General features: G+C 40.3%; 1 long non-coding RNA gene across 1 annotated transcript; it reads left to right on the forward strand.

Annotated features, from left to right (window-relative positions):
- Nucleotides 1-2469: 2469 nt before the first annotated feature.
- On the forward strand, nt 2470-17336 carry LOC114279831 (uncharacterized). Its single transcript, XR_003635407.2, has 2 exons — nt 2470-2695; nt 17023-17336. It is a non-coding gene; the product is annotated as an uncharacterized LOC114279831 (long non-coding RNA).
- Nucleotides 17337-17650: the final 314 nt, after the last annotated feature.

The following is a 17650-nucleotide window of genomic DNA, read 5'->3' on the forward strand; positions in this document are numbered from 1 at the left end:
CCACATCGACAAAAGAAGGAAAAAGTATATTTTTTCACTTACATAAAATGAGTCTTATGCAATTATTCATATATGCAAAAGGAGATTTTTAGTGAGAAGTTTTATGATCAATATCTCATACTAATTTTTGTAAAAATTTTTATTTTACAATCTCACATAGAGGTTTTGATTTTAAAAATAATTTTGTATGGGATTTTGAAACTCTCATAATATCTCTCCTTAAAAGTATTCTTTTATAAAATATATAGATATATCGATAATCTCAATATCACTCTTACTGCTCTTTAATACAAAAATTATGAGACAATTATGATAATTTTAAATTTGTGTTTAAAACTTATAAATTATGAAATAGATTATTATAATTTTAAATTTATATTGTGTCGATTTTAAATTTAAATTAATAGATTACTTTCCATATTTAGTGACAGTTTAAATTTAATAAAATAAAATTTAAAAGTTTTAATTAATTAATTTTTGTGTAAGCTAATTGGTCTTTTGACTTAACTGATTAAGCTAAACCGTTTTTCGTTTGAATAACCGTGATTTTAGCAATTTTACATGTTACGATGATTCTTTCTTACTCATTAACTTTTTAATTTTTTTTAATTATTTCATTTTCAAAAACCAATATGATAATTTTTTAAAATTCATATATTTTTATTCTAAAATAGTGAAGTATTAGAACTATGTCATTTTTTTTTTATAACAAAGCATAATTTTACTTATTAATTGTCACTACAACAATTTTAATCTATCTATACTATATATTATAGCAAAAGAACATTTGAAACAAAACTCTTAAATTTATATATAAAATTTTATTTATGAGAGACAAAATATAAAAAAAATTAAATATAATTATTGTATTTTTAATAAATAATATATTGTTTTATCCTGTGCATTGCATGAGTGATATGCTAGTATGTTATGAACTAATTCATATACAAATACTTGAAAAATAATTTCCTAATAAATTCCCCTTTTTAAAAAATTTTAATTGTTTTTTTAAAATTTATTTAATCTAAATACATTAAAAAGTAAAAAATATATATAAAAATCTTTAAAAAAAACATCGAATATAATAAAATATAAAATGTATTGAATTTTTATGTTTTTTTTGTATTCAATAAATTTTTTAAATATTTTGTACAAATTTCATACTTTGTAAGCTTATTTTAATTAAATTACCTAAAAAATTTAAAACAATTAATTAAAATATTTTAGAAATCATTAAAAATAAAAATAAAAAAATGCAAATTAAATATAGTGACCCAATTTTTTTTTTAAATAGTCAGTACATAATTTAATTGAGCAAATTTTTGAATTTGAGTGCTGTGTAACTTCTGTGCAAAAACAGTTTGGTTATGTAATTTTTTTTTTGTTCCCGATCTCAGAAAATTATAAAATTTTTATATGTTGTTCTTATATGAGTCTAGCACGTTGGATAAAATATATTATGGTCAAATGGGATATTTTTTTTTTGGGGCGGGGAAGGGGGGGATCATGTGCAGGTGGAGAAACATGATAATCAAAAAAATATATAGATGGGGGAGAATATATAATGATAGGAATGGAAACAGGAAAAAGAAAAGATAATGATAATAAATAAAAAAATAAAAAAGAAAAAGAAAAAGAAGAGAAGGATGATGATGTTTTGGGTAAAATAAAGAAAAGATGGTCAAAAAAGAGTAGACTTGTCGGGCTATAATCTATGATTACAAAAAGAAGAAAATATCATCTCAATCTTGGTGCTCAAATTGGTGGAGTGGGTTTCAAAGGTGGTGGAGAAAAGAAAGAAAAAAAAAAAAAAACAGAATTTGAAATTTAGTTTTGGGTATTCGGACCAGGATTTAAGACAAATTTGTTGGGTCTATTTTGGTATATAATTGGACCTTGTTTGACTTATGGGTAAGGCCCATGATTTAGATTTAATTTAATTTGAACTTGTTTATGACTCGTGTTTAACTGTTTGTATAACGACTGGGTCTTTCCTTCTCTCTTTTCCTCTTTTCTTCTCCTTTTCTCTCCCTCGTTGCTCAATTCTTCTTTTACTTTTGTTGGGTTTGAAATATCCGAAAATAGTCCTCTAGATAAAATTATTGCTTTTGTTTTGCTCGGTATTGAATTCCACTGGTTCCGGAGAGCGTAAGGTCAAGTCTAGAGTGCTCGGGGATCGAACCAACAACTTTTCTAGACTGGTTGCCTTGCCGCACATGCGGGGGCCTAGGGTCGCACGTGCGGAAGAGGGGCCGCATGTGCGGATTTCAGGGGGAGCTGGGGGTTGCACACTTCTTTAATTGCAGGTGCGGAGAGGCTGGTGCTGGAACAGCCGCACGTGCGAGGATTAGTGCCACACGTACGGGAGAGGGCAACTGCACGTGCGGGGAGCGTGCCGCACATGCGGGACAGGCCTGAGTTCGAAATTCTGTTTTTTATTTCTCTTTTGGCCGAGCTACTTCTCATTTGGGGCATCACTCTCTCACTCTAAAACACCATTTTACTCCACCTTCTCTCTAGAAAACCTCCTCAAACACCAAAATACTTTGATTCTTGTAACCTTTGGGTCTAGATCCTCTACATTCCACACTAATTTTGAAGATCCAAGTTAGGGTTTCTTTGGGTGTTGTGGAAGAGTTGAAGAGTTTTCCAATCAAAACTAGGGTTTTATCATCTTCTTCATCAAGATCTTAAGGTAGGGAAATCTCCATGAGTTATATATATATATATATATATATTTATGTTAGATTTGGTTAGTTTTGAAAGGTCCCATTGATGGTATTAAATGCTTAGATTTGTCTCATAAATGCTATGGTTCCAAAAATGGGTTCTTGATCTCTCTTTTTCTTAACTCTTTTCTCTTGGAGCTTTTAACTCATATAATAGTAGGTGTGTTATTTTGAGAGAAAAACCCTTTCAAAAGAGGGGGAAAATGGTTGTTTTGGGCTTTTGCCTTAAACCCTAGAAAATATTTTTGGGGATTTTGAAAGGTGAAAACATGTTTAGAGATATCTTGTTGTTTCAAAGATTAAAGAGTGAAACTTTCATCACATTGTGTAGCATAGTGGTAATTTACCTAATGTAGGAGAAAGAGTTATTATCTTAACATTATCGTTGAACATTTGGAAGTTTATTGTTGTGAAATAATAAGTGGTTGTGCACCTTGGTTAGAGAAAATTGTGAATATTGAAATTGTGAATTGAGAGCATCGCATGTGATTTTGGAGAAGCTAAATTGTTATAAATTGAGCATGAATAAATGTTGCTATAACTATGAATGGATGGTATGGCCATTGGTGAAATGATGTTGGGGAGATGTAATGAGTAAAGTGGTGAATTGATTTTGTTGTAAAAATGTTTTGAAATGGAAAGATGTATAGTGATCCCGGTTTCCCTTCTCTTTACTTGTTATATCCGGACTTAGGTTCCGTGGAGCTGGTTGTTGAGAGTATGTTGTTTGCACCCTTTAATCCTTATATTGAGTCTTGGGTTGTGTTGGGAAGATTTGGAGCAGGTTGGTTAAGCTTAGGAACCAAGTCTAATTGCCCAGATTTTGGTTTTTCCGCTCGAGCGGGGGTTTGGGCGCTCGAGCGGGGAATACACCCATCCAGTATGTCCTGTGTAGTGTTGGACGCTCGAGCGGGGGAATTGGCCGCTCGAGCGGGAGGTTGTGAGTGACGCTCAAGCGGGGAGTTGGGCGCTCGAGTGGGGACCTGTCTGCAAAAAACTTCTGGGAGTGTGCATCCGCCGCTCGAGCGGGAGTTTGGCCGCTCGAGCGGGAGTCTATGAGTGGCGCTCGAGCGGGGGTTTCCACGCTCGAGCGGGGCGACTGGTATAAAAATCCGAGACCCGACTTTCTTGATCATTTTTCATCTCCCTTTTGATTCTAAAACCCTAGAACCGTCTTCTCCCTCTCCCTACACACCTTCTCTCTTAGGTTTGATCTACTTAGGTTGTATTTCTACCCTAAGTCCTTTGTTAAAAAGATAGAGTGAGTCGAGGGCTTCCATTTAATCTAAACGTTTGGTGGTTTGGAGCACTTTGGAATTTGGGTCTTCATCTCCGTTTTCTCCTTTCGGGTTATTTCTTCAAGGTAGGGATTTCCTACTCCATCTTATAAGTTTTGTTCTAAGTTTTGGTATTTTGATACGTTGGGGGCACTTTGGTAATTTTGGGAAAAACCCTAGTTGTATTAATAAATTGATTTGTATAATTAATTTAAGGAAATTGGGGAATTTGGTTAAATGCATGAAATTGAGGAATTCATTGATTAAATGGTGTAGTTAGATAATTTAAATCACTCGCCTATTGAATTGTTGATGTATTTGTTTCCAGTCTAGAAATAACTGTTTTGGGCTATCGGTGGAGGATAGTCGTGTTTGTTGTAGACATTGCATGTGGATTAGGGAAAATTGAAACTAATCAATTGGTTTAAGTCATAAATTTAGACTATTGAATTAATACAGAAAATACATGTATTGATTGAGCATTGCATATGCATATGCATATTGTTTGGGAGGAGATATGGGATGTACTCCACGGTTTAGGGGAAGATAGGGGATGGACCTCTAAACCGGATTTTGTTTGGGAGGAGATAGGGGATGGACTCCATTAGCATCACTATTATGTGTGCTTATTATATTGAAGTGTTTTTACATGTTATTGATACAGCACTAAAATGTGTATCAAACGGGAAGTATGAAGTGTTTTGATATGAGCCTGAGTCTCATCTGTGTTGTTGATATTGGAAGTAATGTGAATATGATATATAGTTCACTGTTGTAAGTTTGGCCAGGTTCTAAGCCGTATTGATAATAATGGGAATTGAAACATGTCATAGACATTAGTGTCATGAAACTGTATTAAGTTATAATTGATTATCTTGGGTAACCATCTATTGAATGCTGTAACTTTATTCAATGCTTATATTTGGTTTAGTATTTTTCTACTGGGCTGTGGCTCACCCTTTATGGGAACATCATTTTCAGGTTCAGGTGATAAGCTACCTCCAAGGACTTAGCTTGGATGGATTTAATATTTGGGATTTTGAAGACTTGTCTTTAGTTATTTGTTTTTATTTGAGACTACATGTAAACATTCAAGCCTAGGGCTTAACTTGTAAATGAGTTAGTACTCATCCTTTTGTGTCCAAGTGTTAGCTTAGAAAGATGTAAGCCCTTAGGGCATTTATTTTGATGTTACATGTGATGTCTTTCAATAAAAATACTCTGATGAATAACTCAAATGATTCGTTTTCTTTTATAAATGCATGTTAATGTTATGTATATTATGAGTTTAATTTGAGGGCGTCACAACTTGGTATCAGAGCTTACCGGGTTCGAATACTTTGGGTATGTGGGAAGTGATTAGTATCACAATGGGTTCGTCTCGCTTGATAGAGACTTAGATGTACTGTTATGTGCTTATATGATAACATGTTTATGTGATTATGTGGGTATGGAACGTAGTTTCTAGGATGTTAATTGGACCCTTGAGTTTCTAGTAGTCTTGTTGGAAAGGCACTTGATCAATGCTGCTTCCAACCGGAACTATAGTAACGCTTCGGGACTATTATCATCCAGGAATGAAATTCGTAGGTGCTTATGTGATTATGTGCTTACGTGGAATGAATTATTGTTGTCCAATGCATTAGGACGCGAGTGTTTAGTTTTGGCACATTTATTAATGTGCTAACGTCTTTGTTTCCTTTATTAGGATGTCTGGACGAGGACGAGGATGCGGTAGGCGTGGTAGGCCGGGTAGGCAGGAGGTGCCTGTGCCAGAGGAGATTCCGGTAGTACAGGAGGGAGTTGGCCAGGCCAATGTGGCCGAGCCAGTAGGCCAGCAGGCTATGGGCGCTTTAGTTCGAGAGATAGCAGGGGCATTCAGGGAGTCAGTAGGCATTCTCAGAGCTGAGAATTAAGCTCAGGTAGTTGTTGCGGATGCAGGACTTTCTTTTCTGAAGAGGGAGTTCTTCCGGTCTAACCCGGACGAATTCGTGGGTGATCCCAAAGAGCCACTTAAGGCAGATGAATGGCTCGAACAGACAACGAAGACGTTTGAGATGCTTGGCATCGAAGACGAGAGGTTGAAAGTGACCTTGGCATCGTTCCAGCTGAAGGGAGATGCGGGTCAGTGGTGGAAGTTCACAAAGGGTCGTATAGGAGGTACGTGGGAGGCTTTTGTAAATGCTTTCCAGGAGAGGTTTTTATCTCCAGCTGTCAGGGAGAAGCTGAGAGACCAGTTCTGCCAGCTTAAGCAGTCGAGTTCTTCAGTGGCCGAGTTTGAGGCTGCATTTACTAGCTTGTCCAGATTCGCACCTGAGTTGGTGGCGTCTGAGGAACGCCGTTGTATTGAGTTCGAGAAGAAGTTGAGGCGTGGCCTCAAGCTGAGAGTTGGAGGGACTATGATTCGGGATTATGGGCGTATGGTTGATGCTGCAGCCCATATGGAGATCATGATGCAAGAGGAGGAGGAGGGGCAGAAAGGCTCCAAGAGGGGTCAGGATGGCCAGAGCGATGGTAGGAGACAGAAGGGTTTTAATCCTCAGCAGTCTCAGAGTAGCTTTTCTAGATCGACTTTTCCTGTGCCGAGTGCTAGTTCGGGGAAAGGCAGCCAGAGAAACATTACCTGTTTTAAGTGTGGCCAGCTGGGCCACAAGTCTCTAGTTTGTCCTCAGCGGGGAGGAGTATTGCGAGCAGCATCTTCTTCGGCTCGATCCCAGAGCCAGAGTCAGGGTAGAGGCCAGCCACTCTCGTGTTATCAGTGTGGTCAGCCAGGCCACATGAAACGGTATTGCCCGCAGTTGAGTGGCACACCTGGTGCATTTGGTTTGAGGCAGACTCAGAGTCATCAACCAGCTCAGTCAGTTCAAGCCTCAAGGGCCAATCAGGGGGCTTCATCGTCCCAGTCGATGCAGCAGTCTTATGCTCCTAGGGGTGAGCAAGTTGATCAGAGGTCGTCTGGGCCCGTGTATGCTGTTACCGCGCAGGATCTTGTATCGGCTCCATCTGTTGTGAGAGGTACTTTCTTGTTTTGCAACTCGGTTGCTAATGTTTTGATTGATACGGGTGCATCTCATTACTTTGTGTCTGCTGCATTTCATCTGTTTTGGAGTTGGAGTTAGCACAGTTAGCATCTCCCATTTGTGTAGTGTCACCTCTTGGGGGTGAATTGATCTTGAAACAAGGTGTTAGAGGTTGTGATATAGAGGTCGCCAATCATAGACTTCCGTTTCCTTTTGTAGTTATGCCCATGAAGGGTTTTGATGTTATTTTGGGTATGGACTGGTTATCGTCATACCGGGCAGTTATCGACTGCTACCGCCAGAGGGTCACTTGTTGTACCGTGAGCGGGGAGTGTTTTCATTTTCTGGGGGACCGTGTTGGTAGTGTTTTGCCACCGGGGTATGATCTACGAGGGCGGAGTGAGCTTAGTGGTCTACTTGCTAGCTTTGATAGTGGTGAGTGTAATGAGACCCAGACTGTGTTGCCAAGAGTGGTTTGTGAGTACTCGGACGTCTTTCCCGAGGACCTTGTTGGTATGCCACCTCACAGAGAGATTGAGTTCTCTATTGACCTAGTGCCCGGCACGGCGCCAATTTCTATGGCACCTTACCGTTTTGCCACAGCCGAGTTAGTTGAGTTGAAGATTCAGCTCTAGGAGTTGCTAGATAAGGGCTATATCCGTCCTAGTGTTTCGCCGTGGGGAGCACCAGCCCTCTTTGTTAAAAAGAAAGGTGGTGCTTTGAGACTTTGTATCGATTATCGGAAATTGAATCGGGCAACGGTTAAGAATAAGTACCCTATGCCTCGTATAGATGATCTGTTCGATCAGTTGAAAGGTTCCCGTTGTTTCTCGAAGATAGACTTGAGATCGGGTTATCATCAGTTGAGAGTCAGGGAGGAGGATATTCCGAAGACGACATTCTGTACGCGGTATGGCCACTATGAGTTTCTGGTGATGCCATTTGGGCTCACCAATGCACCGGCAGTGTTTATGGATTTGATGAACCGGATATTTCGGGAATTTCTGGATCGTTTTGTAGTCGTCTTCGTGGACGACATTTTGATCTATTCACCTTCGGAGGAGGAGCACAAGGAACACTTGAGAGTGGTGCTTGAGTTACTTAGAGCCCATAAGCTTTATGCTAAGTTTGGGAAGTGTGAATTCTGGCTAGAAGAGGTGAAGTTCTTAGACCATGTAGTTTCTGGGGAAGGGGTGTCTGTTGATACATCCAAGACGGCGGCAGTGCAAGATTGGGCACAGCCTAAGAGTGTGTATGAGATACGCAGTTTTCTGGGATTAGCTGGGTATTATCGCCGGTTTGTGAAGGATTTCTCCAGGTTAGCTTCGCCTTTGACTAGATTGACTCGGAAGGGAGTCAAATTTGTTTGGAGTGTGCCTTGTGAAAAGTCGTTCCAGGAGTTGAAAGTTAGACTGAGCACCGCTCCAATCTTGATTATTCCGGAGAGAGGGTTGGGTTATGCAGTCTATTGTGACGCCTCACGAGAGGGTCTGGGTTGTGTGTTGATGTAAGAAGAGAAAGTGGTTGCCTATGGCTCACGTCAGTTGAAAATTCACGAGAAGAATTACCCTACGCATGATTTAGAGTTAACAGCTGTGATATTTGCCTTAAAGATTTGGAGGCATTATCTTTACGGTGAGAGGTTCGAGGTATTCTCGGATCATAAGAGTCTGAAATATCTGTTCACACAGAAAGACTTGAACTTGAGGCAGAGGAGGTGGATGGAGTTCATAGAGGATTATGACTTCGAGTTGCATTATCATCCGGGAAAGGCCAATGTGGTGGCCGACGCCCTTAGCAGAAAACCTGTTGGTGACATAGCTAGTATAGCCATTCGGGAGTGGAAGATGTTAGGTGCACTTGGGGAGTTTGATTTGCTTTTGAGCGAATCCGTTGAGGCTGCGGCCTTGTTTTCTGTTGTTGCGCAGCCTACACTTGTGGCTCGAGTGTTAGAGGCTCAGAGAGGTGACCTTGAGGTAGAATCTCTCCGAGAGAAGATTTCCAGTGGGAAGGCTGAGAAGGGTTTGACGGTGTATTCCAACCTGAGTGTGAGATACCGAGACCGTCTGTTTGTGCCGGAGTCTTGCCGAGAGGAGGTACTCCGAGAGTTTCATCATTCGCGCCTTGCAGTGCATCCGGGAGGCACAAAGATGTATCGGGATTTGGGTCGCCAGTTTTGGTGGCGGGGTATGAAGAGAGATGTGGCAGCTTTCGTGTCTAAGTGCCTTACTTGTCAGCAAGTGACGGCCGAACATCAGAGGCCAGCGGGTTTGTTGCAACCCTTGCCTATTGCCGAGTGGAAGTGGGAGCATGTCACTATGGACTTTGTTGTAGGTCTTCAGAGGACTCAGCGAGGTAGTGACGCTATTTGGGTGGTTGTAGACCGGTTGACTAAGTCGGCACACTTCATTTCTATGCGTGTGAGAGATTCAGTAGATCATCTTGCCGACTTGTATATTCGGGACATAGTGAGGTTGCACGGAATTCCGATGACGATCGTCTCCGATAGGGACCCTCGCTTTACTACCAGATTGTGGCAGAGCTTGCAGAGTGCCTTAGGCACTAAGTTGACCTTTAGCACAGCTTATCACCCTCAGACTGATGGGCAGTCCGAGCGTATTATTCAGATCCTTGAGGATATGCTTCGGGGTTGTGTTCTTGACTTTAGCGGGTCGTGGGAGAGGCACTTGCCATTAGTGGAGTTTGCCTACAACAACAGTTTCTAGTCTAGTATCGGTATGGCACCATTTGAGGCCTTGTATGGCCGACCGTGTAGATCTCCTGTTTGTTGGGCCGAGGTGGGTGATGCACCTCTGTTGGGCCCGGAGTTAGTGAGGGAAACGACGGAGAAAGTTGAGCTTATCCGTAAGAGGCTTGTTACAGCTCAGAGTCGTCAGAAATCTTATGCCGATCGTAGGAGGAGACCTTTGGAGTTTGAGGTGGGTGATCATGTCTTTCTGAAGATATCACCAAGGCGGCGATTGATGCGGTTTGGGAAGAGCGGGAAGTTGTCCCCTCGGTTCATTGGTCCTTTTGAGATCCTTGAGAGGATTGGCGAGGCTGCTTATCATTTAGCATTACCACCGCAGTTGTCCAGAGTACATGACGTGTTTCATGTGAGTATGCTTCGGAAGTATGAGCCGGATCCATCACATGTGTTGGATTGGAACGATTTAGTAGTTGACGAGGATGTCTCGTATGAGGAGAGACCGATTAGGGTCTTGGATAAGCGGGACCAAGTTTTGCAAGGCAAAACCATCCCTTTGGTAAAAGTTCTGTGGAAGCATCACGGAGTGGAGGAAGCCACTTTGGAACGTGAGTTGGAAGTCCGCGAGAAATATCCGGATCTGTTTGTAGATGCTTGAGCATATGTTGTTTATTTGTAATATTGAACCTTAAGGGTATTGAATATAACTTATGTTGTGAAACATGGTTTATGTTTTTGGTTGATGGAAGTATTTTGAAACTTGCCCTATAATGGAAGTTTAATGGAATATTGTGTATGTAGAAAATATTGTCGAATTGAAAGGAAATGCATATTGATAATACAAATTGAAATATATGTTGTTTTATATATTGTGAGATGCCTTTTGATAAGAGATGGAATGACCGGTATTGGGTCGGATTGTTTAAATATCGTAATGTCATATTGTTGGAAATTAAGGAAAACCTGTTTTTCTTGAAAACTTATGCTTAATTTCGGGGACGAAATTCTTTAAGGGGGGGAGGTTGTAGCGATCCCGGTTTCCCTTCTCTTTACTTGTTATATCTGGACTTAGGTTCCGTGGAGCTGGTTGTTGAGAGTATGTTGTTTGCACCCTTTAATCCTTATATTGAGTCTTGGGTTGTGTTGGGAAGATTTGGAGCAGGTTGGTTGAGCTTAGGAACCAAGTCTAATTGCCCAGATTTTGGTTTTTCCGCTCGAGCGGGGGTTTGGGCGCTCGAGCGGGGAATACACCCATCCAGTATGTCCTGTGTAGTGTTAGACGCTCGAGCGGGGGAATTGGCCGCTCGAGCGGGAGGTTGTGAGTGACGCTCGAGCGGGGAGTTGGGCGCTCGAGCGGGGACCTGTCTGCAAAAAACTTCTGGGAGTGTGCATCCGCCGCTCGAGCGGGAGTTTGGCCGCTCGAGCGGGAGTCTATGAGTGGCGCTCGAGCGGGGGTTTCCACGCTCGAGTGGGGCGACTGGTATAAAAATCCGAGACCCGACTTTCTTGATCATTTTTCATCTCCCTTTTGATTCTAAAACCCTAGAACCGTCTTCTCCCTCTCCCTACACACCTTCTCTCTTAGGTTTGATCTACTTAGGTTGTATTTCTACCCTAAGTCCTTTGTTAAAAAGATAGAGTGAGTCGAGGGCTTCCATTTAATCTGAACGTTTGGTGGTTTGAAGCACTTTGGAATTTGGGTCTTCATCTCCGTTTTCTCCTTTCGGGTTATTTCTTCAAGGTAGGGATTTCCTACTCCATCTTATAAGTTTTGTTCTAAGTTTTGGTATTTTGATACGTTGGGGGCACTTTGGTAATTTTGGGAAAAATCCTAGTTGTATTAATAAATTGATTTGTATAATTAATTTAAGGAAATTGGGGAATTTGGTTAAATGCATGAAATTGAGGAATTCATTGATTAAATGGTGTAGTTGGATAATTTAAATCACCCGCCTATTGAATTGTTGATATATTTTTTTCCAGTCTAGAAATAACTGTTTTGGGCTATCAGTGGAGGATAGTCGTGTTTGTTGTAGACATTGCATGTGGATTAGGGAAAATTGAAGCTAATCAATTGGTTTAAGTCATAAATTTAGACTATTGAATTAATACAGAAAATACATGTATTGATTGAGCATTGCATATGCATATTGTTTGGAAGAAGATAGGGGATGTACTCCACGGTTTAGGGAAAGATAGGGGATGGACCTCTAAACCGGATTTTGTTTGGGAGGAGATAGGGGATGGACTCCATTAGCATCACTATTATGTGTGCTTAATATATTGAAGTGTTTTTACATGTTATTGATACAGCACTAAAATGTGTATCAAACGGGAAGTATGAAGTGTTTTGATATGAGCTTGAGTCTCATCTGTGTTGTTGATATTGGAAGTAATGTGAATATGATATATAGTTCACTGTTGTAAGTTTGGCCTGGTTCTAAGCCGTATTGATAATAATGGGAATTGAAACATGTCATAGACATTAGTGTCATGAAACTGTATTAAGTTATAATTGATTATCTTGGGTAACCATCTATTGAATGCTGTAACTTTATTCAATGCTTATATTTGGTTTAGTATTTTTCTACTAGGCTGTGGCTCACCCTTTATGGGAACATCATTTTCAGGTTCAGGTGATAAGCTACCTCCAAGGACTTAGCTTGGATGGATTTGATATTTGGGATTTTGAAGACTTGTCTTTAGTTATTTGTTTTTATTTGAGATTACATGTAAACATTCAAGCCTAGGGCTTAACTTGTAAATGAGTTAGTACTCATCCTTTTGTGTCCAAGTGTTAGCTTAGAAAGATGTAAGCCCTTAGGGCATTTATTTTGATGTTACATGTGATGTCTTTCAATAAAAATACTCTGATGAATAACTCAAATGATTCGTTTTCTTTTATAAATGCATGTTAATGTTATGTATATTATGAGTTTAATTTGAGGGCGTCACAAGATGTTTGAGATATTTATATTGCATCATGTTCTCATTTGATTCATCGTTATTATTGCACACTGTAGACACCCCATTTTTGACCGTCCTCAAGACTTGGACGTCACTGATTGAACACACGGTGATCTTCCATGTTTGTGTTCGTTTGGAGTTCCCGGAGGCCTCGGCTCGCGCGCCTTGTCTCAGGATTTCCGAACTTGACCTTTTAGTGTCTGGTTTTGCACCAAACACTTGCATCTTGCCTTTGAGAGGCAGAGTGGGGCTTGTAGACCATCCCCACCCTTCACCGGCAGTGGCTAGAGGCCACCGGCTGGTTTTCGCTGCCACCGGCAATATAGTTTGCCGGCCGGCACTCTTTGTTGCCGGTCAGCACTATTTTGTGCCGGTCGGCACTTTGTTTGGCCAAGATGGCATTTTTTGCCGGCCGATTGCTGTTCATCTGCTTTTGCAGATATTTTTAGACAGCTGTATAGCTTTTGCTCCCCTCCATACACGTGTATGGAGGGATCTCCCTCTTGCAAAGCTTGTCTTGTAAGCTTTACAAGAGGCATATAGAGAGAAGCTCTCTCTAAGGCAAGAGGAGAGCTTTTAGACATTTTTGAGAGAGAAAATACAGAGGAGAGCTCTGGTTTTCTAGGGTTAGGGTTAGACATACACAACCTATCTCTCTTTTCCTCTCATTTTGCATACTAGGTGTTTTGTGTCTCATTATTGCACACAAACACCTAGTGTTTCACCTTCCTCTTGGAACTGAGGTTCTAAAGAGTGTGTTTTGAAGTTTTTGTCTTGGATTCAAGCTCAAGGAGGCCATTGGAGCACCTTTGTTGAAGAGGACTACAAGGGTGAGATCTTAGTCCTTTTTTTCCCCACTTTTGCATTGATTTTCTACTAGTCTTAGAGCTGTTTTTGTGATTATTGTATAACATAAAAAAGTTCTATTTTTAAGCCCTCTTTATTGTTTATTAAGAGTGTTTTGTTGTTTGAGGGTTGTTGACCACCCTTAGGCCTCAAAAGGCCTCATTTTGAGCCATTTTGTGTTAGCTCCGGGATTTTGGTGTTGAGGTCTCTTCACCACTGAAATCTTGAGGGATTTCAGTGGTGAAGATGATGCTTTGAAGTCCCAAGAAGGAGAGGGCCACCCCCTCTCCTTGTTGTCCTTGAAAAGGACACATTTTGGCCTCTCAAGGAAGCCTATGCTTGAGTGTGTGTTGAGCATGTTTGGTTTGTTTTTCATGCTTATATATCCATAATATAACATGATTTCAAGTTGGTTTTGGAACTTCATGCATGTTTAGCATAGTTGCCATGTAATGCCCTATTTGTGCCTTAACATGTTCTAGGTTGTTAGCCTTTGTTGGAGCATGTTTTAGGCTTGTATTTGTGAAGTTTATGTGCTTATTTTGCCATGTTTTAGCTCTGTCCATAGTCGTTTGGGTTGATCTTTGCATGCATTATATAGCTCTTTTGTATTTGGGCTTGTTGGCCTTGAGTATGTGCATGTGTAGCATGCCATCTTTGCATTGTTTTGATGATTTGGAATCATCCTACATGCTATTTCAGTCCCATTTCCATGCTTGTTGGATTGCCTTGCATGTCTCTTTAATGCTTTGAAAGCATGTGTTGCAATGCTACATGTTTTGGTGTTTGTGCATGCCTTTGTTTTGGAGTCATTTAGATGCCATCTAAGTGGTCCTTGGGTCTTGTATTGATGCCCCAAAACTCTGTTTTTGGTTGATGATTGCATGCCATGTTTGGTCATGATAAGTGTAGTTCAATGCATCATTGATTTGCCTTGAACACTTGGACTACTCTTTGCATGTTTTGGTTTGATTTATAATTTGATTTGGCATCATTTTATAACATAATTTTAGGGCTCATGCTGCATGCTAATTAGTCCATGATTCCTCCTTTCAAGTGTGCTTGAATGTTGCTCATTTTGTGCTTAAGTGTTGGCCCTTATGTGCATGTGTGTGTGTATGCCATTTAGCCCTCACTCTTTAGCACTTTTGGCTACCGTTTTAGGCCTTTTTAGAGCTGCCTAATTCATGTATAAGACCATCTTAGCATTAGTTTGTATTGCCATATGCATGCTTGTATGCTTGCATGAGTTAATTGCCATGCCATGTTGCATTCCTAGCTTGTATGCCTAGGTTGCAATGCATTTTGCATGCATGCCTTGTTCCTTGAATTAGTGATAGGAATAGGGCCTGATTTGTTTGATTGGTTTGCATTGCATTTGAAACCAAAGTTGCATACTTGGTTCTTTGGGCCATCATGCATGGAAATGCGTGATTGGTGGTCCAAGAACCGAGGCACATGTCCCTTTGAGTCATTACAATGATAAGAGACATGGTTGGTGCATACATGCCTTGAAATATGCTGCCATGCCTTGTTTTGCCCTCTGTTGCTGTGAGTTGCAGGTTCTGCAGGAATACTCTGCCGACCGGCAGTGTAATGTGCCAACCGGCACTATTTTCTCTGCCGACAGCTTCAACTTTGTGCCGATGGCCATACAACACTGCCGGTGGAAATTTCATCTAGCCGGTGATGATCCCCTCTGTCCAAGGATGTAGTCCTGAGGTTTTGACAACCTCCAGAGGAGGAAAGGGAGGAAAACAGAGGCAGCTTGTGCATGGCGGCGCGCTTCTCGAGACGTTTTACTGTTTTCCTAAATTAGTTAATTTGTTAATTAATTAATTTGTAATATTTAATTAGCTTGCGTAGTTAATTAATTTGTAATATTTATTCGGTCCCTCCGAGCGAGGGCAAATCTGTAATAAGTGTGTGTGGGTGGTGTGTATGTCTTCCAACCTCACTTCTTTCTTCCCTTTTATTTACCTGCTTATGATGGTAGATTAGGGCACGTTTAAATTAGCATACCTCATGCTATGCATGTGTGCATCCATGCATTTGTATTGCATGCATTAGGCTCGGTACATCACGCTAACTGCATTTGTACTTCAATTCAAAAATTGACTATGTGATAATTGTGCATTTTCACATGACATGTCTAGGATTAGCCGAGCCTATCTTAGCGACATTTTGTATGCGATGCATTAGGCACTTCACATGGACTTGGATCATACATGTTTGCTAACAAGTTCTTTGTTTTGGCACGGAGTACTATGTAAGTATTTCCGCTTTAGCATATCGCATGAGTGTGAATGTTACCATGACAGCATGCTTAACATGTGGCTAGATGCTTATGTGTTAAACTGTTTTGAATGCCTGTGGGTGGAGGTCAAATTGCTTAAATTGGGATAATGCGTTAAAACTGCGATTTTTTTAAGCCCCCTAGATAGTGGCAAAACCATCTTTTCCAAAAGCCCACTTGAAGGTGGCAAAACCTGCATTTTAGCCTACTTACGAGTAGCAAACCATTTTCAAAACGAACATAAAATGTTTTATTTCCAATTTGGGCGATTCGGTCTATACTTGTTTGCTGCGCGCATAACATAGTAATTCTAGGCTAACAATTGGTTTAAGAACGCATAACGTTTTCAAAATTGGATATCACGGTTAGTAGAGGCCGGTCTTCGGACCGGGCGAAAGGGGGTGCTCATAGCTGACCTTCCCCGATCGTACCCAAGCTCCCGAGCCGAGACAACTCCGGTGATGACGGACATGTGGCCTTCGGCACCGAGTCAGGGTTTCCTAAATTTCCCCATTTAAAAAAATATTTAGGTGGCGACTCTGTATCTGGCAAAGCAGTCCATGTTTGGCACTACTTTTTCAAAAATCTGTTTCTCAAAACGATTTGCCAGATTTGGACTCTTTGGTTCAGATTAAGAACCGTGACACAAATCGAGTCCGAACTGTAGCACGAGGCCTCCCACGCGGGCGCTGTTACACACACTCATCATCTTGTTAATTGAGAAGGTTTATACTATAATGAGAACTATGAAACTGTGTATGGCGTAAATACGGTGGTAAGTCCGATAAGGAGGTGTAGATGAATTTGATAAGTTGGCTTGAGTGTCCATGGTGAAAGACCAGAAAACCGCACGGATAGGTGTCGAGCCTTCCGGTTAATACTGGTAAAAATGACAGTTTGGTAGTACTCGTAGAGTCTACTTGCAAACACCAGCCTAGGGATTACCTGTGTCGTATTTACCGCCCCTTGTGAATTAAAAGTTTAAATTTGGAAATTTATGAGATTGCAATTGTAGATGAAATACATGGTGTTTCTTAAGAAAGACATGAATAATGGTTTGAAAAGGTATTGCATCGCATTTGCACTTGCATTTAATTTTGGCCATCTAACATAAACGTATATACTTTGTTTGGTATTTCTCTACTGGGCTTTATGCTCACCCCTTTGGGATTTGGTGCAGGTAAAGATGTTGTGGTTCCGCCAGGCTAAGGGTAGGGACATGTTTGCTGAAGAGTAGATCACTCTTCCTTTTGTTGAAATTTTTGTAAAGCCTAGGGCTAATTTGGTATGGGTCCGAGAGACCGTTTTGTGTGACTGGGCTATTGCCTTGGAATTTGTAAGCCCATAAGGGCATTTTGATGTTTGAGATTTTAGTGTTTCACATGCTATACATTCATGTAACCTTTATGTTGTGAATTTATATTGCATGCGGAACTTTTGATGTTAAACCCAGTTAGTGTATATATATATGAGAAGATGGAAGGATCTTTGTCAGATTTTAGTGAATGCTTGTTACTATGGCAATTCCATGTTAATTATTTTTGGGGTGTGACAGTTTGGTCCTTTTTAATTAGGTAATTGGTAGTAAACACATTGGAAGTTGTTATTATTTATTATATAGGATTATAATAAATATTTGATAGTTCATTTTATGGTGTGTACCATATGGTGAAAAATTATATACTTTTATAGTGAATAAAATGGGTGTATATTTCGTGGTGAGTAAAATATTATATTTTGTGGTGTACAAAATATTATATTTTGTAATGAGAAAAAAATTTATATCATTTTATAATTTATATTACAAA

Source organism: Camellia sinensis, chromosome 13, assembly GCF_055761805.1.
Source record: "Camellia sinensis isolate YWXY chromosome 13, ASM5576180v1, whole genome shotgun sequence".
NCBI lineage: Eukaryota > Viridiplantae > Streptophyta > Magnoliopsida > Ericales > Theaceae > Camellia > Camellia sinensis.